Below are 17,145 nucleotides of genomic sequence, written 5' to 3' on the forward strand. Positions count from 1 at the left end.
TACATTCTTATAAAAATATTTAGATGCTCCCTAATGGATGAGGTTTCATGGTGTATTGGTAAACATTTTGGACTCTGAATCCATGATCTATATTTACATCTTGGTAGGTTCTATTGGTTTTGTTGTAAGTACAATACAGTTAATATCTCTGAGAAAGAAAATATCTATAAATTGCATACATTAAGAATCTTACACACTGAGAGACAGGTTTATCTGTCATTTAATTCCAATAAAATGTATCCACTAATAATCTTATACTCTGACAAAAAAATGTACATGCTACCATATGAATAAGGTTTCATTGTGTACTGTTAACAATTCTGGACTCTGAAACCTATAATCTGTATAAAAATTTGGTAGGTCCTAATGGCCTTTTTTTGTAAATACAATGTAATACTTATCTCTCTGATTATTATTCCTGTAACTTGTAGAAAATAAGATCTCACACTCTAAGAGAAAGTTGTATATGTTGTGTTAGAAGAGAGGTTCCATGGTGTAATGGTTAGCACTCTGGACTCTGAATCCAGCGATCCGAGTTCAAATCTCGGTGGGACCTGATGTGTTTTAGTACCTTCAGTTTAAGTTCTTGATTGACAGAAAGTCTACTTTTTCATACATATAATAATTTTTTTAAATCACTGATTTTTGTAAATATGTACTAAAAGCTAAAAAAAGGTAGTTATAGAAATGTATGTAATTATATGAATTTTACTATATAACCCAAATAAGCGTTGATGTAAATATATGTACAATAATTGCAATAAAATGTGTCTTCTAAGAATCAAACATTTTAGAAAAAAATGTTTAGCTCTCCCTCATGAATGAAGTTTCTTGGTGTATTGGTAACCACTCTGATCTTTGAATCCAGTGATCTGGATTTAAATCTTGGTAGGTCCTATTGGTTTTTTGTAAGTACCGTTCAGTTTATATTTCTCTGAGAGTACATTCTAATAAAAACTGTTTAAATGCTTCCTCATGAATGAGGTTTCCTGGTGTATTTGTAACCATTTTGGACTCTGAATCCATGATTTGTATTTACATCTTGGTAGGTCCTATTGTTTTTTTGTAAGTATTATGCAGTTCATATCTCTGAGAAAGAAAATATCTATAAATTGCATAAATTAAGAATCATACACACTGAGAGACAGGTTTATCGGTAATATAATTCCAATAAAATGTAACCTCTAAGAATCTTACACTGTGAGAACATTTTTTACATGCCACCATATGAATGAGCTTTCATGGTGTACTGTTAACAATTCTGGACTCTGAAACTAATAATCTGTATATACAAATTGGTAGGTCCTAATGGTTTTATTTGTAAATACAATGTAGTATATATCTCTCTGAATGAATATTTCTGTATCTTGTAGAAATAAAGATCTTACACTCTGAGAGAAAGTTTTATATGTGTTATTAGAAGGGAGATTCCATGGTGTTATGGTTAGCACTCTGTACTCTGAATCCAGTAAATTGAGTTCAAATCTCAGTGGGACCAGGTGCATTTTAGTACCTTCAGTTTAAGTCCTTGATTGACAAAAACTTTTCTTTTTTATACATATAATACATTTTTTTAAATCACTGATTATTGTAAAAATGTAATAAAATCTAAAAAAGGTAGTTATAGGAATGTTTGTAATTATATAAATGTTACTGTGTAATCCAAATAAGCATTGATGTTAATATATGTACAATAACTTCAATAAAATGTGTCTTCTAAGAATCTAACATTTTAGAAAAAAATGTTTAGATGTTCCCTAATGAATGTGGTTTCTTGGTGTATTGGTAACCACTCCACTCTGATCTTTGAATACAGTGATCTGTATTTAAATCTTGGTAGGTCCTATTGGTTTTTTGTAAGTACCATTCAGTTCATATCTCTCTGAGAGTACATTCTTATAAAAATATTTAGATGCTCCCTAATGGATGAGGTTTCATGGTGTATTGGTAAACATTTTGGACTCTGAATCCATGATCTATATTTACATCTTGGTAGGTTCTATTGGTTTTGTTGTAAGTACAATACAGTTAATATCTCTGAGAAAGAAAATATCTATAAATTGCATACATTAAGAATCTTACACACTGAGAGACAGGTTTATCTGTCATTTAATTCCAATAAAATGTATCCACTAATAATCTTATACTCTGAAAAAAAAATGTACATGCTACCATATGAATAAGGTTTCATTGTGTACTGTTAACAATTCTGGACTCTGAAACCTATAATCTGTATAAAAATTTGGTACGTCCTAATGGCTTTTTTTTTGTAAATACAATGTAATACTTATCTCTCTGATTATTATTCCTGTAACTTGTAGAAAATAAGATCTCACACTCTAAGAGAAAGTTGTATATGTTGTGTTAGAAGAGACGTTCCATGGTGTAATGGTTAGCACTCTGGACTCTGAATCCAACTATCCGAGTTCAAATCTCGGTGGGACCTGATGTGTTTTAGTACCTTCAGTTTAAGTTCTTGATTGACAGAAAGTCTACTTTTTCATACATATAATAATTTTTTTAAATCACTGATTTTTGTAAATATGTACTAAAAGCTAAAAAAAGGTAGTTATAGAAATGTATGTAATTATATGAATTTTACTATATAACCCAAATAAGCGTTGATGTAAATATATGTACAATAATTGCAATAAAATGTGTCTTCTAAGAATCTAACATTTTAGAAAAAAATGTTTAGCTGTCCCTCATGAATGAAGTTTCTTGGTGTATTGGTAACCACTCTGATCTTTGAATCCAGTGATCTGGATTTAAATCTTGGTAGGTCCTATTGGTTTTTTGTAAGTACCGTTCAGTTTATATTTCTCTGAGAGTACATTCTAATAAAAACTGTTTAAATGCTTCCTCATGAATGAGGTTTCCTGGTGTATTTGTAACCATTTTGGACTCTGAATCCATGATTTGTATTTACGTCTTGGTAGGTCCTATTGTTTTTTTGTAAGTATTATGCAGATCATATCTCTGAGAAAGAAAATATCTATAAATTGCATAATTTAAGAATCATACACACTGAGAGACAGGTTTATCTGTAATATAATTCCAATAAAATGTAACCTCTAAGAATCTTACACTGTGAGAACATTTTTTACATGCCACCATATGAATGAGCTTTCATGGTGTACTGTTAACAATTCTGGACTCTGAAACCAATAATCTGTATATACAAATTGATAGGTCCTAATGGTTTTATTTGTAAATACAATGTAGTACATATCTCTCTGAATGAATATTTCTGTATCTTGTAGAAATAAAGATCTTACACTCTGAGAGAAAGTTTTATATGTGTTATTAGAAGGGAGATTCCATGGTGTTATGGTTAGCACTCTGTACTCTGAATCCAGTAAATTGAGTTCAAATCTCAGTGGGACCAGGTGCATTTTATTACCTTCAGTTTAAGTCCTTGATTGACAAAAACTTTTCTTTTTTATACATATAATACATTTTTTTAAATCACTGATTATTGTAAAAATGTACTAAAATCTAAAAAAGGTAGTTATAGGAATGTTTGTAATTTTTTAAATGTTACTGTGTAATCCAAATAAGCATTGATGTTAATATATGTACAATAACTTCAATAAAATGTGTCTTCTAAGAATCTAACATTTTAGAAAAAAATGTTTAGATGTTCCCTAATGAATGTGGTTTCTTGGTGTATTGGTAACCACTCCACTCTGATCTTTGAATACAGTGATCTGTATTTAAATCTTGGTAGGTCCTATTGGTTTTTTGTAAGTACCATTCAGTTCATATCTCTCTGAGAGTACATTCTTATAAAAATATTTAGATGCTCCCTAATGGATGAGGTTTCATGGTGTATTGGTAAACATTTTGGACTCTGAATCCATGATCTATATTTACATCTTGGTAGGTTCTATTGGTTTTGTTGTAAGTACAATACAGTTAATATCTCTGAGAAAGAAAATATCTATAAATTGCATAAATTAAGAATCTTACACACTGATAGACAGGTTTATCTGTCATTTAATTCCAATAAAATGTATCCACTAAGAATCTTATACTCTGACAAAAAAATGTACATGCTACCATATGAATAAGGTTTCATTGTGTACTGTAACAATTATGGACTCTGAAACCTATAATCTGTATAAAAATTTGGTAGGTCCTAATGGCCTTTTTTTTGTAAATACAATGTAATACTTATCTCTCTGATTATTATTCCTGTAACTTGTAGAAAATAAGATCTCACACTCTAAGAGAAAGTTGTATATGGTGTGTTAGAAGAGAGGTTCCATGGTGTAATGGTTAGCACTCTGGACTCTGAATCCAGCGATCCGAGTTCAAATCTCGGTGGGACCTGATGTGTTTTAGTACCTTCAGTTTAAGTTCTTGATTGACAGAAAGTCTACTTTTTCATACATATAATAATTTTTTTAAATCACTGATTTTTGTAAATATGTACTAAAAGCTAAAAAAAGGTAGTTATAGAAATGTATGTAATTATATGAATTTTACTATATAACCCAAATAAGCGTTGATGTAAATATATGTACAATAATTGCAATAAAATGTGTCTTCTAAGAATCTAACATTTTAGAAAAAAATGTTTAGCTCTCCCTCATGAATGAAGTTTCTTGGTGTATTGGTAACCACTCTGATCTTTGAATCCAGTGATCTAGATTTAAATCTTGGTAGGTCCTATTGGTTTTTTGTAAGTACCGTTCAGTTTATATTTCTCTGAGAGTACATTCTAATAAAAACTGTTTAAATGCTTCCTCATGAATGAGGTTTCCTGGTGCATTTGTAACCATTTTGGACTCTGAATCCATGATTTGTATTTACATCTTGGTAGGTCCTATTGTTTTTTTGTAAGTATTATGCAGTTCATATCTCTGAGAAAGAAAATATCTATAAATTGCATAAATTAAGAATCATACACACTGAGAGACAGGTTTATCGGTAATATAATTCCAATAAAATGTAACCTCTAAGAATCTTACACTGTGAGAACATTTTTTACATGCCACCATATGATTGAGCTTTCATGGTGTACTGTTAACAATTCTGGACTCTGAAACTAATAATCTGTATATACAAATTGGTAGGTCCTAATGGTTTTATTTGTAAATACAATGTAGTACATATCTCTCTGAATGAATATTTCTGTATCTTGTAGAAATAAAGATCTTACACTCTGAGAGAAAGCTTTATATGTGTTATTAGAAGGGAGATTCCATGGTGTTATGGTTAGCACTCTGTACTCTGAATCCAGTAAATTGAGTTCAAATCTCAGTGGGACCAGGTGCATTTTAGTACCTTCAGTTTATGTCCTTGATTGACAAAAACTTTTCTTTTTTATACATATGATACATTTTTTTTTAAATCACTGATTATTGTAAAAATGTACTAAAATCTAAAAAAAGGTAGTTATAGAAATGTTTGTAATTATATAAATGTTACTGTGTAATCCAAATAAGCCACGATGTTAATATATGTACAATAACTTCAATAAAATGTGTCTTCTAAGAATCTAACATTTTAGAAAAAATGTTTAGATGTTCCCTAATGAATGTGGTTTCTTGGTGTATTGGTAACCACTCCACTCTGATCTTTGAATACAGTGATCTGTATTTAAATCTTGGTAGGTCCTATTGGTTTTTTGTAAGTACCATTCAGTTCATATCTCTCTGAGAGTACATTCTTATAAAAATATTTAGATGCTCCCTAATGGATGAGGTTTCATGGTGTATTGGTAAACATTTTGGACTCTGAATCCATGATCTATATTTACATCTTGGTAGGTTCTATTGGTTTTGTTGTAAGTACAATACAGTTAATATCTCTGAGAAAGAAAATATCTATAAATTGCATAAATTAAGAATCTTACACACTGAGAGACAGGTTTATCTGTCATTTAATTCCAATAAAATGTATCCACTAAGAATCTTATACTCTGACAAAAAAATGTACATGCTACCATATGAATAAGGTTTCATTGTGTACTGTTAACTATTCTGGACTCTGAAACCTATAATCTGTATAAAAATTTGGTAGGTCCTAATGGCTTTTTTTTGTAAATACAATGTAATACTTATCTCTCTGATTATTATTCCTGTAACTTGTAGAAAATAAGATCTCACACTCTAAGAGAAAGTTGTATATGTTGTGTTAGAAGAGAGGTTCCATGGTGTAATGGTTAGCACTCTGGACTCTGAATCCAGTGATCCGAGTTAAAATCTCGGTGGGACCTGATGTGTTTTAGTACCTTCAGTTTAAGTTCTTGATTGACAGAAAGTCTACTTTTTCATACATATAATAATTTTTTTAAATCACTGATTTTTGTAAATATGTACTAAAAGCTAAAAAAAGGTAGTTATAGAAATGTATGTAATTATATGAATTTTACTATATAACCCAAATAAGCGTTGATGTAAATATATGCACAATAATTGCAATAAAATGTGTCTTTTAAGAATCTAACATTTTAGAAAAAAATGTTTAGCTCTCCCTCATGAATGAAGTTTCTTGGTGTATTGGTAACCACTCTGATCTTTGAATCCAGTGATCTGTATTTAAATCTTGGTAGGTCCTATTGGTTTTTTGTAAGTACCGTTCAGTCTATTATTTCTCTGAGAGTACATTCTAATAAAAACTGTTTAAATGCTTCCTCATGAATGAGGTTTCCTGGTGTATTTGTAACCATTTTGGACTCTGAATCCATGATTTGTATTTACATCTTGGTAGGTCCTATTGTTTTTTTGTAAGTATTATGCAGTTCATATCTCTGAGAAAGAAAATATCTATAAATTGCATAAATTAAGAATCATACACACTGAGAGACAGGTTTATCGGTAATATAATTCCAATAAAATGTAACCTCTAAGAATCTTACACTGTGAGAACATTTTTTACATGCCACCATATGAATGAGCTTTCATGGTGTACTATTAACAATTCTGGACTCTGAAACTAATAATCTGTATATACAAATTGGTAGGTCCTAATGGTTTTATTTGTAAATACAATGTAGTACATATCTCTCTGAATGAATATTTCTGTATCATGTAGAAATAAAGATCTTACACTCTGAGAGAAAGTTTTATATGTGTTATTAGAAGGGAGATTCCATGGTGTTATGGTTAGCACTCTATACTCTGAATCTAGTAAATTGAGTTCAAATCTCGGTGGGACCAGGTGCATTTTAGTACCTTCAGTTTAAGTCCTTGATTGACAAAAACTTTTCTTTTTCATACATATAATACATTTTTTTAAATCACTGATTATTGTAAAAATTTACTAAAATCTAAAAAAGGTAGTTATAGAAATGTTTGTAATTATATGAATTTTACTGTGTAATCCAAATAAGCATTGATGTTAATATATGTACAATAACTTCAATAAAATGTGTCTTCTAAGAATCTAACATTTTAGAAAAAAATGTTTAGATGCTCCCTAATGAATGTGGTTTCTTGGTGTATTGGTAACCACTCCACTCTGATCTTTGAATCCAGTGATCTGTATTTAAATCTTGGTAGGTCCTATTGGTTTTTTGTAAGTACCGTTCAGTTTATATTTCTCTGAGAGTACATTCTAATAAAAACTGTTTAAATGCTTCCTCATGAATGAGGTTTCCTGGTGTATTTGTAACCATTTTGGACTCTGAATCCATGATTTGTATTTACATCTTGGTAGGTCCTATTGTTTTTTTGTAAGTATTATGCAGTTCATATCTCTGAGAAAGAAAATATCTATAAATTGCATAAATTAAGAATCATGCACACTGAGAGACAGGTTTATCGGTAATATAATTCCAATAAAATGTAACCTCTAAGAATCTTACACTGTGAGAACATTTTTTACATGCCACCATATGAATGAGCTTTCATGGTGTACTGTTAACAATTCTGGACTCTGAAACTAATAATCTGTATATACAAATTGGTAGGTCCTAATGGTTTTATTTGCAAATACAATGTAGTACATATCTCTCTGAATGAATATTTCTGTATCTTGTAGAAATAAAGATCTTACTCTCTGAGAGAAAGTTTTATATGTGTTATTAGAAGGGAGATTCCATGGTTTTATGGTTAGCACTCTGTACTCTGAATCCAGTAAATTGAGTTCAAATCTCGGTGGGACCAGGCGCATTTTAGTACAAAGTTTAATTCCTTGATTGACAAAAACTTTTCTTTTTTATACATATAATACATTTTTTTAAATCACTGATTATTGTAAAAATGTACTAAAATCTAAAAAAAAGGTAGTTATAGAAATGTTTGTAATTATATGAATTTTACTGTGTAATCCAAATAAGCATTGATGTTAATATATGTACAATAACTTCAATAAAATGTGTCTTCTAAGAATCTAACATTTTAGAAAAAAATGTTTAGATGTTCCCTAATGAATGTGGTTTCTTGGTGTATTGGTAACCACTCCACTCTGATCTTTGAATACAGTGATCTGTATTTAAATCTTGGTAGGTCCTATTGGTTTTTTGTAAGTACCATTCAGTTCATATCTCTCTGAGAGTACATTCTTATAAAAATATTTAGATGCTCCCTAATGGATGAGGTTTCATGGTATATTGGTAAACATTTTGGACTCTGAATCCATGATCTATATTTACATCTTGGTAGGTTCTATTGGTTTTGTTGTAAGTACAATACTGTTAATATCTCTGAGAAAGAAAATATCTATAAATTGCATAAATTAAGAATTTTACACACTGAGAGACAGGTTTATCTGTCATTTAATTCCAATAAAATGTATCCACTAAGAATCTTATACTCTGACAAAAAATGTACATGCTACCATATGAATGAGGTGTCATTGTGTACTGTTAACAATTCTGGACTCTGAAACCTATAATCTGTATAAAAATTTGGTAGGTCCTAATGGCTTTTTTTTGTAAATACAATGTAATACTTATCTCTCTGATTATTATTCCTGTAACCTGTAGAAAATAAGATCTCACACTCTAAGAGAAAGTTGTATATGTTGTGTTAGAAGAGAGGTTCCATGGTGTAATGGTTAGCACTCCAGACTCTGAATCCAGTGACCCGAGTTCAAATCTTGGTGGGACCTGATGTGTTTTAGTTCCTTCAGTTTAAGATCTTGATTGACAGAAAGTCTTCTTTTTCATACATATAATAATTTTTTTAATCACTGATTTTTGTAAATATGTACTTAAAGCTAAAAAAAAGGTAGTTATAGAAATGTATGTAATTATATGAATTTTACTATATAACCCAAATAAGCGTTGATGTAAATATATGTACAATAATTGCAATAAAATGTGTCTTCTAAGAATCTAACATTTTAGAAAAAAATGTTTAGCTCTCCCTCATGAATGAAGTTTCTTGGTGTATTGGTAACCACTCTGATCTTTGAATCCAGTGATCTGTATTTAAATCTTGGTAGGTCCTATTGGTTTTTTGTAAGTACCGTTCAGTTTATATTTCTCTGAGAGTACATTCTAATAAAAACTGTTTAAATGCTTCCTCATGAATGAGGTTTCCTGGTGTATTTGTAACCATTTTGGACTCTGAATCCATGATTTGTATTTACATCTTGGTAGGTCCTATTGTTTTTTTGTAAGTATTATGCAGTTCATATCTCTGAGAAAGAAAATATCTATAAATTGCATAAATTAAGAATCATACACACTGAGAGACAGGTTTATCGGTAATATAATTCCAATAAAATGTAACCTCTAAGAATCTTACACTGTGAGAACATTTTTTACATGCCACCATATGAATGAGCTTTCATGGTGTACTATTAACAATTCTGTACTCTGAAACTAATAATCTGTATATACAAATTGGTAGGTCCTAATGGTTTTATTTGTAAATACAATGTAGTACATATCTCTCTGAATGAATATTTCTGTATCTTGTAGAAATAAAGATCTTACACTCTGAGAGAAAGTTTTATATGTGTTATTAGAAGGGAGATTCCATGGTGTTATGGTTAGCACTCTGTACTCTGAATTCAGTAAATTGAGTTCAAATCTCAGTGGGACCAGGTGCATTTTAGTACAAAGTTTAATTCCTTGATTGACAAAAACATTTATTTTTTATACATATAAAACATTTTTTTTAAAATCACTGATTATTGTAAAAATGTACTAAAATCTAAAAAAAAGGTAGTTATAGAAATGTTTGTAATTATATGAATTTTACTGTGTAATCCAAATAAGCATTGATGTTAATATATGTACAATAACTTCATTAAAATGTGTCTTCTAAGAATCTAACATTTTAGAAAAAAATGTTTAGATGCTCCCTAATGAATGTGGTTTCTTGGTGTATTGGTAACCACTCCACTCTGATCTTTGAATACAGTGATCTGTATTTAAATCTTGGTAGGTCCTATTGGTTTTTTGTAAGTACCATTCAGTTCATATCTCTCTGAGAGTACATTCTTATAAAAATATTTAGATGCTCCCTAATGGATGAGGTTTCATGGTATATTGGTAAACATTTTGGACTCTGAATCCATGATCTATATTTACATCTTGGTAGGTTCTATTGGTTTTGTTGTAAGTACAATACTGTTAATATCTCTGAGAAAGAAAATATCTATAAATTGCAAAAATTAAGAATCTTACACACTGAGAGACAGGTTTATCTGTCATTTAATTCCAATAAAATGTATCCACTAAGAATCTTATACTCTGACAAAAAATGTACATGCTACCATATGAATGAGGTGTCATTGTGTACTGTTAACAATTCTGGACTCTGAAACCTATAATCTGTATAAAAATTTGGTAGGTCCTAATGGCCTTTTTTTGTAAATACAATATAATACTTATCTCTCTGATTATTATTCCTGTAACTTGTAGAAAATAAGATCTCACACTCTAATAGAAAGTTGTATATGTTGCGTTAGAAGAGAGGTTCCATGGTGTAATGTTTAGCACTCTGGACTCTGAATCCAGCGATCCGAGTTCAAATCTCGGTGGGACCTGATGTGTTTTAGTACCTTCAGTTTAAGTTCTTGATTGACAGAAAGTCTACTTTTTCATACATATAATAATTTTTTTAAATCACTGATTTTTGTAAATATGTACTAAAAGCTAAAAAAAGGTAGTTATAGAAATGTATGTAATTATATGAATTTTACTATATAACCCAAATAAGCGTTGATGTAAATATATGTACAATAATTGCAATAAAATGTGTCTTCTAAGAATATAACATTTTAGAAATTTTTTTTTAGCTGTCCCTCATGAATGAAGTTTCTTGGTGTATTGGTAACCACTCTGATCTTTGAATCCAGTGATCTGGATTTAAATCTTGGTAGGTCCTATTGGTTTTTTGTAAGTACCGTTCAGTTTATATTTCTCTGAGAGTACATTCGAATAAAAACTGTTTAAATGCTTCCTCATGAATGAGGTTTCCTGGTGTATTTGTAACCATTTTGGACTCTGAATCCATGATTTGTATTTACATCTTGGTAGGTCCTATTGTTTTTTTGTAAGTATTATGCAGTTCATATCTCTGAGAAAGAAAATATCTATAAATTGCATAAATTAAGAATCATACACACTGAGAGACAGGTTTATCGGTAATATAATTCCAATAAAATGTAAACTCTAAGAATCTTACACTGTGAGAACATTTTTACATGCCACCATATGAATGAGCTTTCATGGTGTACTGTTAACAATTCTGGACTCTGAAACTAATAATCTGTATATACAAATTGGTAGGTCCTAATGGTTTTATTTGTAAATACAATGTAGTACATATCTCTCTGAATGAATATTTCTATATCTTGTAGAAATAAAGATCTTACACGCTGAGAGAAAGTTTTATATGTGTTATTAGAAGGGAGATTCCATGGTGTTATGGTTAGCATTCTGTACTCTGCATCCAGTAAATTGAGTTCAAATCTCAGTGGGACCAGGTGCATTTTAGTACCTTCAGTTTAAGTCCTTGATTGACAAAAACTTTTCTTTTTTATACATATAATACATTTTTTTAAATCACTGATTATTGTAAAAATGTACTAAATTCTAAAAAAGGTAGTTATAGAAATGTTTGTAATTATATAAATGTTACTGTGTAATCCAAATAAGCATTGATGTTAATATATGTACAATAACTTCAATAAAATGTGTCTTCTAAGAATCTAACATTTTAGAAAAAAATGTTTAGATGTTCCCTAATGAATGTGGTTTCTTGGTGTATTGGTAACCACTCCACTCTGATCTTGAATACAGTGATCTGTATTTAAATCTTGGTAGGTCCTATTGGTTTTTTGTAAGTACCATTCAGTTCATATCTCTCTGAGAGTACATTCTTATAAAAATATTTAGATGCTCCCTAATGGATGAGGTTTCATGGTGTATTGGTAAACATTTTGGACTCTGAATCCATGATCTATATTTACATCTTGGTAGGTTCTATTGGTTTTGTTGTAAGTACAATACAGTTAATATCTCTGAGAAAGAAAATATCTACAAATTGCATAAATTAAGAATCTTCCACACTGAGAGACAGGTTTATCTGTCATTTAATTCCAATAAAATGTATCCACTAATAGTCTTATACTCTGAAAAAAAAATGTACATGCTACCATATGAATAAGGTTTCATTGTGTACTGTTAACAATTCTGGACTCTGAAACCTATGACCTGTATAAAAATTTGGTAGGTCCTAATGGCTTTTTTTTTTAAATACAATGTAATACTTATCTCTCTGATTATTATTCCTGTAACTTGTAGAAAATAAGATCTCACACGCTAAGAGAAAGTTGTATATGTTGTGTTAGAAGAGAGGTTCCATGGTGTAATGGTTAGCACTCTGGACTCTGAATCCAGCGATCCGAGTTCAAATTTCGTTGGGACCTGATGATTAAGTTCTTGATTGACAGAAAGTCTTCTTTTTCATACATATAATAATTTGTTTAAATTACTGATTTTTGTAAATATATACTAAAAGCTAAAAAAAGGTAGTTATAGAAATGTATGTAATTATATGAATTTTACTATATAACCCAAATAAGCGTTGATGTAAATATATGTACAATAATTGCAATAAAATGTGTCTTTTAAGAATCTAACATTTTAGAAAAAAATGTTTAGCTCTCCCTCATGAATGAAGTTTCTTGGTGTATTGGTAACCACTCTGATCTTTGAATCCAGTGATCTGTATTTAAATCTTTGTAGGTCCTATTGGTTTTTTGTAAGTACCGTTCAGTCTATATTTCTCTGAGAGTACATTCTAATAAAAACTGTTTAAATGCTTCCTCATGCATGAGGTTTCCTGGTGTATTTGTAACCATTTTGGACTCTGAATCCATGATTTGTATTTACATCTTGGTAGGTCCTATTGTTTTTTTGTAAGTATTATGCAATTTATATCTCTGAGAAAGAAAATATCTATAAATTGCATAAATTAAGAATCATACACACTGAGAGACAGGTTTATCGGTAATATAATTCCAATAAAATGTAACCTCTAAGAATCTTACACTGTGAGAACATTTTTTACATGCCACCATATGAATGAGCTTTCATGGTGTACTGTTAACAATTCTGGACTCTGAAACTAATAATCTGTATATACAAATTGGTAGGTCCTAATGGTTTTATTTGTAAATACAATGTAGTACATATCTCTCTGAATGAATATTTCTGTATCATGTAGAAATAAAGATCTTACACTCTGAGAGAAAGTTTTATATGTGTTATTAGAAGGGAGATTCCAAGGTGTTATGGTTAGCACTCTGTACTCTGAATCCAGTAAATTGAGTTCAAATCTCGGTGGGACCAGGTGCATTTTAGTTCAAAGTTTAAGTCCTTGATTGACAAAAACTTTTCTTTTTTATACATATAATACATTTTTTAAAATCACTGATTATTGTAAAAATGTACTAAAATCTAAAAAAAGGTAGTTATAGAAATGTTTGTAATTATATGAATTTTACTGTGTAATCCAAATAAGCATTGATGTTAATATATGTACAATAACTTCAATAAATTGTGTCTTCTAAGAATCTAACATTTTAGAAAAAAATGTTTAGATGCTCCCTAATGAATGTGGTTTCTTGGTGTATTGGTAACCACTCCACTCTGTTCTTTGAATACAGTGATCTGTATTTAAATCTTGGTAGGTCCAATTGGTTTTTTGTAAGTACCATTCAGTTCATATCTCTCTGAGAGTACATTCTTATAAAAATATTTAGATGCTCCCTAATGGATGAGGTTTCATGGTATATTGGTAAACATTTTGGACTCTGAATCCATGATCTATATTTACATCTTGGTAGGTTCTATTGGTTTTGTTGTAAGTACAATACAGTTAATATCTCTGAGAAAGAAAATATCTATAAATTGCATAAATTAAGAATCTTACACACTGAGAGACAGGTTTATCTGTCATTTAATTCCAATAAAATGTATCCACTAAGAATCTTATACTCTGACAAAAAAAATGTACATGCTACCATATGAATGAGGTTTCATTGTGTACTGTTAACAATTCTGGACTCTGAAACCTATAATCTGTATAAAAATTTGGTAGGTCCTAATTGCTTTTTTTGTAAATACAATGTAATATTTATCTCTCTGATTATTATTCCTGTAACTTGTAGAAAATAAGATCTCACACTCTAAGAGAAAGTTGTATATGTGCTGTTAGAAGAGAGGTTCCGTGGTATAATGGTTAGCACTCTGGACTCTGAATCCAGTGATCCGAGTTCAAATCTCGGTGGGACCTGATGTGTTTTAGTACCTTCAGTTTAAGTTCTTGATTGACAGAAAGTCTTCTTTTTCATACATATAATAATTTTTTTAAATCACTGATTTTTGTAAATATGTACTAAAAGCTAAAAAAAGGTAGTTATAGAAATGTATGTAATTATATGAATTTTACTATATAACCCAAATAAGCGTTGATGTAAATATATGTACAATAATTGCAATAAAATGTGTCTTCTAAGAATCTAACATTTTAGAAAAAAATGTTTAGCTCTCCCTCATGAATGAAGTTTCTTGGTGTATTGGTAACCACTCTGATCTTTGAATCCAGTGATCTGTATTATTATGTTGGTAGGTCCTATTGGTTTTTTGTAAGTACCGTTCAGTTTATATTTCTCTGAGAGTACATTCTAATAAAAACTGTTTAAATGCTTCCTCATGAATGAGGTTTCCTGGTGTATTTGTAACCATTTTGGACTCTGAATCCATGATTTGTATTTACATCTTGGTAGGTCCTATTGTTTTTTTGTAAGTATTATGCAGTTCATATCTCTGAGAAAGAAAATATCTATAAATTGCATAAATTAAGAATCATACACACTGAGAGACAGGTTTATCGGTAATATAATTCCAATAAAATGTAACCTCTAAGAATCTTACACTGTGAGAACATTTTTTACATGCCACCATATGAATGAGCTTTCATGGTGTACTGTTAACAATTCTGGACTCTGAAACTAATAATCTTTATATACAAATTGGTAGGTCCTAATGGTTTTATTTGTAAATACAATGTAGTACATATCTCTCTGAATGAATATTTCTGTATCATGTTGAAATAAAGATCTTACACTCTGAGAGAAAGTTTTATATGTGTTATTAGAAGGGAGATTCCAAGGTGTTATGGTTAGCACTCTGTACTCTGAATCCAGTAAATTGAGTTCAAATATCGGTGGGACCAGGTGCATTTTAGTACAAAGTTTAAGTCCTTGATTGACAAAAACTTTTCTTTTTTATACATATAATACAATTTTTTAAAATCACTGATTATTGTAAAAATGTACTAAAATCTAAAAAAAGGTAGTTATAGAAATGTTTGTAATTATATGAATTTTACTGTGTAATCCAAATAAGCATTGATGTTAATATATGTACAATAACTTCAATAAAATGTGTCTTCTAAGAATCTAACATTTTAGAAAAAAATGTTTAGATGCTCCCTAATGAATGTGGTTTCTTGGTGTATTGGTAACCACTCCACTCTGATCTTTGAATACAGTGATCTGTATTTAAATCTTGGTAGGTCCTATTGGTTTTTTGTAAGTACCATTCAGTTCATATCTCTCTGAGAGTACATTCTTATAAAAATATTTAGATGCTCCCTAATGGATGAGGTTTCATGGTATATTGGTAAACATTTTGGACTCTGAATCCATGATCTATATTTACATCTTGGTAGGTTCTATTGGTTTTGTTGTAAGTACAATGCTGTTAATATCTCTGAGAAAGAAAATATCTTTAAATTGCATAAATTAAGAATCTTACACACTGAGAGACAGGTTTATCTGTCATTTAATTCCAATACAATGTATCCACTAATAGTCTTATACTCTGAAAAAAAAATGTACATGCTACCATATGAATAAGATTTCATTGTGTACTGTTAACAATTCTGGACTCTGAAACCTATAACCTGTATAAAAATTTGGTAGGTCCTAATGGCTTTTTTTTTTAAATACAATGTAATACTTATCTCTCTGATTATTATTCCTGTAACTTGTAGAAAATAAGATCTCACACGCTAAGAGAAAGTTGTATATGTTGTGTTAGAAGAGAGGTTCCATGGTGTAATGGTTAGCACTCTGGACTCTGAATCCAGCGATCCGAGTTCAAATTTCATTGGGACCTGATGATTAAGTTCTTGATTGACAGAAAGTCTTCTTTTTCATACATATAATAATTTGTTTAAATTACTGATTTTTGTAAATATATACTAAAAGCTAAAAAAAGGTAGTTATAGAAATGTATGTAATTATATGAATTTTACTATATAACCCAAATAAGCGTTGATGTAAATATATGTACAATAATTGCAATAAAATGTGTCTTTTAAGAATCTAACATTTTAGAAAAAAATGTTTAGCTCTCCCTCATGAATGAAGTTTCTTCGTGTATTGGTAACCACTCTGATCTTTGAATCCAGTGATCTGTATTTAAATCTTGGTAGGTCCTATTGGTTTTTTGTAAGTACCGTTCAGTCTATATTTCTCTGAGAGTACATTCTAATAAAAACTGTTTAAATGCTTCCTCATGCATGAGGTTTCCTGGTGTATTTGTAACCATTTTGGACTCTGAATCCATGATTTGTATTTACATCTTGGTAGGTCCTATTGTTTTTTTGTAAGTATTATGCAGTTCATATCTCTGAGAAAGAAAATATCTATAAATTGCAT

The 17,145-nt window shown here is 30.0% G+C and overlaps 6 non-coding genes across 6 annotated transcripts; all 6 read left to right on the forward strand.

Moving 5' to 3' along the window:
- The first annotated feature begins 484 nt into the window (after positions 1 to 484).
- TRNAQ-CUG (transfer RNA glutamine (anticodon CUG)) lies at positions 485 to 556 on the forward strand. Its single transcript has one exon. It is a non-coding gene; the product is annotated as a tRNA-Gln (tRNA).
- A 3,707-nt stretch (positions 557 to 4,263) lies between these two features.
- TRNAQ-CUG (transfer RNA glutamine (anticodon CUG)) lies at positions 4,264 to 4,335 on the forward strand. The gene has a single exon. It is a non-coding gene; the product is annotated as a tRNA-Gln (tRNA).
- A 1,819-nt stretch (positions 4,336 to 6,154) lies between these two features.
- TRNAQ-CUG (transfer RNA glutamine (anticodon CUG)) lies at positions 6,155 to 6,226 on the forward strand. Its single transcript has one exon. It is a non-coding gene; the product is annotated as a tRNA-Gln (tRNA).
- Positions 6,227 to 10,881: 4,655 nt separating this feature from the next.
- On the forward strand, positions 10,882 to 10,953 carry TRNAQ-CUG (transfer RNA glutamine (anticodon CUG)). Its single transcript has one exon. It is a non-coding gene; the product is annotated as a tRNA-Gln (tRNA).
- Positions 10,954 to 12,768: 1,815 nt separating this feature from the next.
- TRNAQ-CUG (transfer RNA glutamine (anticodon CUG)) lies at positions 12,769 to 12,840 on the forward strand. The gene has a single exon. It is a non-coding gene; the product is annotated as a tRNA-Gln (tRNA).
- Positions 12,841 to 14,639: 1,799 nt separating this feature from the next.
- Positions 14,640 to 14,711, forward strand: TRNAQ-CUG (transfer RNA glutamine (anticodon CUG)). The gene has a single exon. It is a non-coding gene; the product is annotated as a tRNA-Gln (tRNA).
- The last annotated feature ends 2,434 nt before the right edge of the window (positions 14,712 to 17,145 follow it).

The sequence above is a fragment of the Pseudophryne corroboree genome, chromosome 11 (genome assembly GCF_028390025.1).
Source record: "Pseudophryne corroboree isolate aPseCor3 chromosome 11, aPseCor3.hap2, whole genome shotgun sequence".
Classification (NCBI taxonomy): Eukaryota; Metazoa; Chordata; class Amphibia; order Anura; family Myobatrachidae; genus Pseudophryne; species Pseudophryne corroboree.